Source organism: Myripristis murdjan, chromosome 22, assembly GCF_902150065.1.
Source record: "Myripristis murdjan chromosome 22, fMyrMur1.1, whole genome shotgun sequence".
Classification (NCBI taxonomy): domain Eukaryota; kingdom Metazoa; phylum Chordata; class Actinopteri; order Holocentriformes; family Holocentridae; genus Myripristis; species Myripristis murdjan.
The window spans coordinates 4,546,522-4,557,061 of record NC_044001.1 but is presented as its reverse complement, the minus strand read 5'-3'; positions in this window follow the sequence as shown (position 1 = coordinate 4,557,061).

Here is a 10,540-nt window from a genome sequence, read left to right as displayed (position 1 = left end):
GTAAAGCGATGGAGCGAAAAATGTGGGTACCTGCAGTGTGTTAATGTGGGAAGGAACCATAGGCCATGAACTTACACACACACACACACACACTCGCCCTCCCCATGTGTCTAACACACTCTCTCCTTGCATCAGGGCTGTTTTGATTTACTTCCTCTCCATTTTATTGATGGATTTTGTCATGTGAGTCCAGCTCTGTGCGCTCAGTGGTGATGTCACCTGGTGTCTGTTTCTTGACTCACCTGTGTATCATTTGTGATTTTTTTCTATTTTTTTTTTCCCATACTGTTTTTATAATGCCTTCGGGGTTTCTCGCCCACACAGTTTGCACTTCTTCTGTCTCATTTTTATGTGGAAGTGAACTCAACTTGAACTGTTTCCAAAGAAAAAAAAAAAAAAAAAAACACTGGCAATTAACAACCTGACACCGTATCATCATCATCATCATCACCAACAAGGCTTTGGATCAGATAAGATAAGCTTTTTTTTTTTTTTTTTTTTTTTTTTTTTTTGTATTGCCTGTACACGGTTACAGTCCCCTGAATGCACCGCTGTGTGTTCAGAGGTATTGAGTGTCTCCGGGTGTGTTTGAGGAGACTCCGTGGAAAGGTGTGAGTCAGCCTTCAAAGGAGGAGGAAACCTGAAACAGGAGGTGTGAGTCTCCGGCGTGGGCCTCAACACGCCACGGTGACTTTTTACAGCCGTGGGCGCGCCGTTTCCCAGAAGCCTCGGCGTTAAGAGAAGCTTCTCGTTCAACAAACAAAAAGTGGATCGGACTTCAGGCCTTTGTTCGTGGCATCAGATGTTAATGTGCCAGATACATCAGAGAGACACACTCAGTTTCATTATCAGCCTCTGAAAAAAAAAAGAAAAAAAACCCAACAACTTTTGGCTGGAAATGCTGGGGGAAAAAAAACAAAAAACCTCCTGCTTATACGTTTTTGCCAACCAAAATAACTTTTTCTTTATAGGACTATGTCAAAGATTGCAGAAGTTAAAAATGCTACAAATGCTGCACCGCACCAGGCAGCCAATCAGCAGCCTGCTTTGACAGAGAGCCATTGTTTTGCTTTGATGTGATTGGCTCGCCGTCTGTGCGTGTGCGGCGGCCAGCAGGGACGGCGTCCAACGTGTCCAAAAATAGTCCCCTTTTTTATTTATTTATTTATTTATTTATTTATTTATTTATTTATTTTTTGGATGTCACCTGGTGGCGTGCACACAGAAATCACGAGGAAGTGATTTATCTTCCAGGAGAGTAAAATCAGAAAAAAACTCATTTGCTTGAACAATCAGCCAACTTTTATTTTATTTTATTAAAAAAAAACAAAACAAAAAAAAAACGGTGCATTTGTAACTGTGTTAACTTTGTATTTGACGTGCGCACATGAGGCACAAACAGCCAGACGCCCTCAAATATAATTAAGTTAATAATAAGTTGAAACAGACTCATAAAGAGCCGATGTGATTGAATCAAGTCTTCACAGTTTTACTCGGAGACAAAAAAAACCAAAAAAAAACCTGTGAACGGAGGTGAGAGCCGTGCAGGGTTCATTATCACCGACAAAGACGTCACGCGTTAAAGAAGAAATCCCACAAATATGCCTCAATATCTCAACCGCGACCGCACCGGCTTTATTTATAGGCCCGTGCCTGTTGGAGCGGAGGCAGATGCAAAATACGCTCCCAGGAAGCTCATTTGCAAAAGATGAAACACATTTTTGGAGACACGGTGACCTGGTGGTCAGCTCACCTGGTGTGTATGTTAACACTTTATCATACAGTTTGCTATAGAAATCACACATGACCAGCATTATCTACAATATGAAGATAAACCTATCATTAATGACAGCTTGGAAGCTTATTGGTTTTTATTGTTATGTGTATTAGTATAATTTGTGACTAACCTGGCTTCACTTCCTGATTGAACAAAACAAGACTCGCTCATGAGAGGGGCTGCCGCTCAAAGTAAATCCAAAAAGTGAGTTATTAGGGCCCGAGCACTGTCCCAGTGTGAACCCCTATTGTATCTGTAAGGTTTCTTTTTTCTCCTTCTCCCTTATTATTACATCTCTTACGTCTCTTACACTTAATTTGACCCCCTAAACATGCTCAAAAACTCACCAAATTTGGCACGCACATCAGGTCTGGCGAAAAATTCGATAAAATCAAAAATCGGAACCCCCCCAGTGCAAAAATGGGCTCGGTAGCGCCACCTAGGGATGTACAGGCAGCCGCTGCGGCCCACAGGAATGTCATAGAAAGACCAAACCAAAGCCGAAACGTAGATCTCATCAAGTTTTTTTTTATTGTTGTTGTTGAAATTTGTCTGTTTAGCCACAACTCATGAGAGATTCAGGTTTATGTGTGTCATTCCCAGGTCGTCAAATACCATCAAATATCTCACGTTTATCACGTCACATGGTTAGGGTTAGGCAAAAACAAACAAACAAACAAACAAACAAAAACAAAACAAAACACTTGGTTAAGGTTAGGAAGAGGTTAGGTTTAGGGTTCAGACATAAAAAACACTTTGTGCTGGCCCTTTAAGAGTGAGGTGAATGTTGACTGTGCTCGGTTGCCATGGTTTCCTTCCAACTGACAAACCTTAAGAAGAAAAGCTGTTCGTTTTTTACACTTTTCTCTTCAGTTTTCTCTGCTGAACCCTAAAAGAACATGTCTGTGAGTAATATTTACCTTTTTAGGTTAAACTTACCTGTTTCCGGTCTTCTGAAACAGTTGATAATTGTATCTAAAATTAAAAACGGGAGCGACGCTAACGCATTAGCCCGTTTATGGTATTTTCAATGTTAAGTTAGCAATAAGCTAATCGCTAGTTAGTTGTAACATGTTGGCTAATCCCTGATAATTTCAGCACGTTTTTGTGTATTTGTGTTTCATGTAATGATTAATTACTCAGCGTTTGTTGATGTGAAAGAAAGTTAAATGCATTGCAAATTATAACATTTTAAACATCTCAAACTTACCTGCTGACTCGTGAGCGACCTGTTTAACTATCTGCCTAACGAGATATCAGCTGCATCCTAGCAAGGGCAGAATACACTTGATTAATGTTAGGGAAAGGTTTGGTTTGGACTTAAAAACCACTTGGTTAAGGTTAGGAAGAGGTTGGGTTCAGGGTTTAGACATAAAAACTATTTGTTTAAGCTTCGCAAAAGGTAAGATGAAGGCAACAAAACCACCTCTAAGGTCAGGGGAGGTTTAGGTTTAAGGTTTAGGCAACGAAACCACCTCTAAGGTTAGAGGAGGTTTAGGTTTAAGGTTTAGGTAATGAAACCACTTGGCTCAGGTTTGGAAAAGATTCGGTTTAGACTTAAAAACCACTTAGTAAAGGTTAGGGAAAAGTTAGATTTAGGGTTTTTTAATTCCACTCGGAGGACGCCGAGGCTGCAGGGGCAGTGCATTGACACGGCTGAAAGGACAGCCCTTTGGGCCGCCGCCTCCCAGCTTTTTCCAGCGCCAGGTCCATGGCGAACACGGGATGACGAACTGTGCTTGCACATCCAACAAGTGTTTCCGTGACTGTTGAATTTTTTCTGATATCAGAGACATGGCTGCAGCCATCTATTACTGGACTTGGCTATTCAACTAGCAAGATGCACGATGCTTTCTATTCTCCCCTGCACCGAAAGGACTGAGCCCTAATTTCGTTGCATTATTATACGTATATGATAAAAATAAAAATCTATCTATCTATCTATCTATCTATCTAAAAAATCATCAAGGTTTTTTGTCATAAATGAGGCCCCAGGGTGTTACGTAGAGTAAACCGTACAGCAGATCACACACACACACAACTCTACACATCCATTATTTCAAATACATATGTTTTAACTGTCGTAGAAAAAAAAACAATATGAGTCACTGAGCATTGGAGAGCTACTGAAGGTGTTAAAGTTGTGATCATCAGTGTTACGGTTCTCGGCTCTGAGATAATACATATATATATATAAAACTGTTTACAGCTGAAATGTAATGGCCATATTTCAAAAATGCTGCTGATTTTAATTTTCAAGTGTTACTACACATTACACATACAGAGGAGCTGTGCTTTGATACTGTACCAGTTTTCTGAGTCCGTCGCCTTTTCAAATGGTTGACATTTCTTTCTGAAATGAAAGTTTTCACACACACACACACACACACACACACACACACACGGTTAGCCGGGGCCGTGGCACTGAACAGGATTGCCACGGTCACTGAAAACCTGGAAAATTTATGGAAAACGATAAATGTCCCCAAAGTCTTGAGGACGTTCCACAAGTCGGTCGTATATTTTCCTGTTGGAGCCGTCGAGCGTCGAGCTCGGCCGCTGAGCTGATGAATCCACATTTGCTGAGACACGTGTGAGGAGGAGATAGCCGAGCCGACGTGTGGCACGTTAAACCAAACGCTCAAAAAAAAAAAAAAAAAAATGGACATGAGACAGTTACAAATGAGGAGTCCAACATTTAAGTATCCACCGTATGAAAAAAGTGACACAAAATGCTTAAAAATTAAAACATATTGTGCTACTTTTCAGAGGGTTATCGGCACTGATTCCTTTAATAGAACGAATCCTCCATAGTCCTGAGACACCACCGATCAGCTTCAGTAAAATAGATTTTAATGGCATTTTAATTGCATATTGGAGAAGTTGTGTCAGAATAGCAGAGCAGTTTACCAAACAGAGCGTTTCAGTCATTTCAAAAGCTTCAGATTCTTTACTTTGACTGAATTACAGACATTAAAGCTGCAGTACTCGGAAGATGGAGATTCAACATTGTAGAGCTGATGAGTTCATTTCTAAAAATGCTTCAATATTTACCTGTTTGGAAAAAGATTTGATTAAATATGATGAAATTTTAGTAATGGGTTAAAAATGGGCGTGTGAAGTCACTTTGGAAGAAAAAAAAAAGAAGTTACACATAAAGGGTACAGGGCACTTTTATTTTGAAGTATCATTTCCTGCTGCAGCATGTCAGCAGGACGAGCTTCATCGACAGACAGGAAGCTTTCTGCTTGCTGTTGTTATTTGGCCTATTAACATATTATTATTATGCAATGTAATTTTTTTTCACACTTGAATTATTGCTGACTAAAAAAAAACAGTTAATGAGGCCTTAATTAATTTCTAGTTGCTGTTGCTTTGGCTCGTTGCTCTTTTTTTTATTTTCACAGTTTTATTTTTTGGTTTTAATGATTTGTTGCTTCCTGCCCTCTTCATTTAGACGAATAAAACTGAAAGGCGGTCCGTGTGTGACCGTTCAAGGACGACTTGGCTTCACTGGAGGCTGGACTGAGAACTGCTGCTCAAAACAGGGTCCTGTAAAAAAAAAAAAAAAAAAAAAAAAGAAGAAAGAAAGAAAAATCGAGGTTCATCTTTTAATATTTCTACAGCAAAACCGTCTCTTGTCAGATTTTGGTCGCGGGCAGCGTCCGGCCTCCAGGACTGCAGAGGATCCGCCCACAAGAGGAAGCTGGATTTGCTGCGACCACGTTCACTTAAAGTGAAAACCTAAAATTAGTCCTGTTAACAGATTATTACCCGGCGTGAAAGTGTCAGGAGCCCCGAGCTGTCGCGGGGAAACATCGGCCCCCGCAAACTCGCCGTCGCCTGAACCCGACTGGAGGCAGAGCGCAGCGAGATTTCAAAAACAGAACAAGGAGAAAGAAAGAAAAAAAAAAAACGATTAACTTGCACTCTGTACGACCCTCCGCCTGTGTCCCTTTTCAGGTCCACTTTCTTTTTTCTTTTCTTTTTTTTTTTTTTTTTTTGGTAGCACGGCCCGGAAAATAATTTCATGGTTTATGATGCTATGTAATTGTGCTGTCAGGTCAACTTTATAAGGGCCCTTCTCAGTTTCTCGCCCACCCCCTCCTCCCCAGGGCCCCGCCAGGCCTACGCAGCTCTTTGGTATTTGCCAACTTCACCGTCCGCCCCACACACACACACACACACACACACACACACACTTCCTTCTACAGCTCTCACCTTGGCCTGAAACTTAATCTTCCTCCGACAGCGACTTGTGTGACCTTTTCCGCAGCGGCTCAGGGAGAAAAGGCGAGCCGGCTGTTTGGTTTTTTCGGCGTTTGCGACCCCGCCGCCCCGTCTCGGCTCGTCTGCGGGCCACGGGCTCCTCCTGCCAGAAGCTCCTTCATGCAGCTTGATTAAAACACAAGTCTGAGGCTTTCTGCCTTCTTTTGAAACCATCCAAAGCCTTTTCTTTACTTTTCTTTCTTTCTTTTTTTTTTTGGGTTTGGGCTTCAAGCAGAGCTGGAAGGGAAAACTTGGGAGAGCAAAGAGACTCGTCCTCTTTTCTTAATTCCCCGCTGCCGGAGATCCTCCCGTCTCCTCAGTGCCTGTCTCGCCTTCATCTGTGGAGCCGCTTTCCTCCGCTCAGCCGCAAACAAGGAGCAGCAACGAGACCCGCTTCTAGTCTCCTAAAAATGACCTTTCCATCCAACTAAACTGCATTCTTAATTATATTTACATGTATTTTTGTCCTGTCTTATGTTTGTTTTGACAGCCACAGAGACGTGTCTCATCAGGAGCGGGCCGTATTTTAGCCTGTTTTGCGACTTTAGCCACCAAAACTACTTATTTGTACTTTGTACTTACCCTCTACTTATTTGTACTTTTTGTATATTGTTGTATATTGTATACAGGCTGTTCTTTGTATATAGGAATGTCATATATTCTTTCTATTTTATCTTTATTTTTATTTTATTTTATTTTATTTTAGATTTTATTATTGTTATTATTATTATTATTATTATTATTTTTTATTTTTATTTTTTACTTGCACAGTGCTGGAGTTGTTGCAATTACATTTCACTGCTGCTGTACCTGTACATTCATGCATGTGACGAATAAATCTTGAATCTTGAAAACTACTCGGTTATTGGGAAATTTCTGGATTTTGACGGTTGACAAAAAGCAAAAGCACTCACATCTCCGTTACACTGCAGAAATAGACACAAAATCCTGAAATCCCAAACACTAATTACTGCAAAATGTATTTATTTCATGACTTTCCAGCCCAATCGGCCAATTTAATTTCGTTGCATCAACCAGAACTTATGGAAAATGCCTCAACCTGGGAAACCGCAGTGTAAAGGGACATTCTGTGTAAGTTGTGGGCGTCAAAATGAAACGTGAAAACCCTCTGATGAAGGTCTGAGAGTCTCTTTTGGCCAGATGCAGGTGCAGGACTCTCTGTTTTATGGTGCCACTTTGCCAAACTCACAGTTTCTCCCTCCTTTTTCTCTCTTTTCTCTCCCGTATTTTTGCTCTCCTCCTTCCCTCCGATCACCTCCCTTCTTTTTCGTCTCCCTCTCATCTGTTTCTCCCCTGTTTCTCCTCTGTTTCACTTCATCTCTCTCTCCTCCTCAGTTTCCTCTGCACTCCCTGCCTCCCAGGGTTCAGTCCGGGTGCTAACGTCACCCGACTAAAACTCAAAGGCACCTTGCTGGGTGCCCCCCCCCCCCCCTCCGGCCCGGCCCGCACTGCTGCCTCCCTGCCAGAAACATTTCCCTTAATAATCCCACCATGCCTGCCCTCAAACTGCGCCCCCCCCCCCCTCCTCCCTTCCTTTCTTCCTTCTCCGCACTGCGTTTCCCTGCATCAGCATATTGAACCCCCTCTCCCTCCCCTCCCCCCCTTTCCTCCCCTCCTTTCCTCCTCTGTTCCCCCCTAAAACACCACAGCCTCCCTCCCGGTCGCCTTCCCTCCTCACCCCAATTATTTCCCGGGACCTCGGCTCTGAGCGGCTCTCTTTGTGCTCGTGCTGCTTGCTGACCTCGGCGTGCCGCAGGCGGCGGCTGCGTTGTGTAACACGGACAGGGAGGCGTTCAGGTGCCTGTTCGCCGCGCCGTCGTCACAATTAATGTTGGTGACAGGTAGCTGGGGGGCCTTCGGGGGGGTCGACGTGTTCATTTACACCGTGTACAGCGACTCGGCCGGTCAGACGGGACTTTGTGAAGGACAGGAGTTTGAGGAGAGTTGAATTTAATCGAGGGTTTGATTAAAGATTTGTTTTAAAGCTCCGGCTGTTTCCTGCTTTATTCTTCCTTCTCTTTCCATTATCAGTTCTGATCAAAACCTCATAAGCGGCTTCACTTGAGTTACTTGCATCTTTTGCTCGTGTGGGTGCAACTCTTCAATACGAACAAATCAACTGCAAAACACCATGTATGTCTTTAACTCCCCGTTCATCCATCATCCCTGGTGAAAGTCTTGTTTTTTCAGTTTTACTCGATAGAAGCAACTTTTGGATTTCGGTTTCCGCCTCCCTCCGTCCTGCACCGTGTGTTTCCCTGGGGAGAGACTGGAGGCCAAAAAAAAAAAAAAAGAGGAAATATGAAGCCATCAGAAGCAATAGTCTATCAAAATATTGAGATTTGTACAATTCAGATGGACAACTTCGACCAATGAGAGGACGCTGGGCGGGGCTTATTCTCTCTCTCCCTTTTCTCACGATAATCTTTAGTCTTTCTTCCAGGTTTTTTTCTCTGTCAGGAGGAGAAAACCTTTGATTGAGGCTCATTTGCTCAGATTTAGGCTCCGTTTCAGAGCGTTTTTGTTTACTTCCTGTACCGCTGTGTCGTTTCACGGAGCAGTAAAGGAACAGTCCGCGTGTTGAAAACGACGTGTTGGCCGTTGATTTTCGGAGCAGCTGGTTCCCTGTTAGGACTTGAAGAGCAACACAACCTGACAAGTAAGATGAGCAGCTCTCGGCCTGGGTGACATGGTGGAAATCAACTTCACAATACTTTTAAAAAAATTTTTTTTAAAAATATTGATTCATCAGGGAACAGGATTTTTCTGAGTGCTGGTCATGTTGAACTTCACTGGAGTCTCTTCGAGCTCCGCATTGAAGTAAAACCAGTTTGCACGTTGTTCTAAAACACTGAGTCACGTTTGCAAATCACATTCGATAATTCAGTAAGTTTTCATTCCATTTAACTGAATGATGTGAAGCAGAAGGCTCAGATTTTCAGATGTTTAACACGACGTGCATCTCCAACACCTGAGCTGCTTGTCTGTGCACATGACCCGTCCTTTACTATGACATTCCTTTGCAGAGATGGGGACTCGAGTCATTGCGACTTGGACTCGAGTCGACCCGAGTCGCTGTTTTAATGACTTGTGACTTGACTTGACAAAAAATAAAAGACTTGTGACTCGACTTGGAAGTTTAAGACTCGGGACTTGACTCGACTTGAGACACGATGACTTGAATGACTTGATGTTCATTTCATGTTTTCAGTTTGAAAATAAAATAAAAAATAAATATCTCTAGCCTGTAATATTACCCGGTATACCAGCGCGCTGGGAATGGTGTTGTAATGACTGAATGACGACCCTGTCAGTCAGTCATGCCCTCTCTACTCCCTGCCTTACATTTTGGAGACACACGCCCCTCATATCAGACGGTCAGCATCATGTCGGCGGGAGCGGGAGGAGTGCCGAGAGTCGTCCTTTTTGGCTTTCGTAACTCCACATGTGAAGGGAAACGGCGAACTGCCGAATGCAAGACCTGCTCAACAAAGATTTGGGACAGAAACGCTACAACGTCAAACTTTGTCCGACGTTTGAAGAGCCATTCTGCCGTTAGTGCTTGGAAATGAGCTAATAGCCTTTTACCCTGTTAGTCGATAGTTAGCTTAGTTAACGTTAGCTTGATACAAGCATGGATACGAGATGGTTTGTGTGATTTATAGTCTCTTACTGACTTGGAGAGTTACTGCATGACATGTAGGGCCTGATTGACGCTAGGAAAGCAGATCAATAAAACAGAGCAATAAAACAAAAAGTCATCTTTTTTAAACAGGTTTGCTAAATTGGCCGATAATATTATGTGACAGTTACTAATATCTTATATTTTCTCTTTATTAAGACCAGATTCTGCAGGTAAGATTGTAATAATGTGACTTGACTTGACTTGACTTTCCCAAGAAAAAATGACTTGGGACTTAGTTGAGACTTGAAGGTTAAGACTTGGGACTTGTACATGGGTGACTTGATGCTGCAGTTTGTTGGTGTTTCTGCTCGTTATCATCACTTCACATTGAGCTTTGTGTCTCAAAATCACCATGTCATCATGTTGGGATTCTAGTGAAGGACAAAAAATTATAATATTGGTCAGAACTGATCGGTTTGACAGGAAAAGGTTCAGTTCAGATTGAAAAATGTTCAGTCAGTGTTTTTAACTCCATAGAAAGTCAGCCATTATGGGACTTTTCAGCCTCCTTGTCCTGCATAGCTCACTGAGCAGGACACACACACACACACACACACACACACACACACACTGGCAGGTCAGGGCTTTAATTCCCACTGGGGCTGCATTTGCTACTGAAACGCTCTCACTTTGCTGTTTGGCTCTGAAACTTTGACCCCACGTGTCCCGTGTCCCTGCAGCGGCCGGCCCCCCTCGCTGCGGCCCGACCGGAGCCGTTTGGAAAGTTACAGCTCGGCTCCTGTTCCTGTCGTCGCGGGAGGAGGGCTCTGCCAAACGGCACGCTGAGA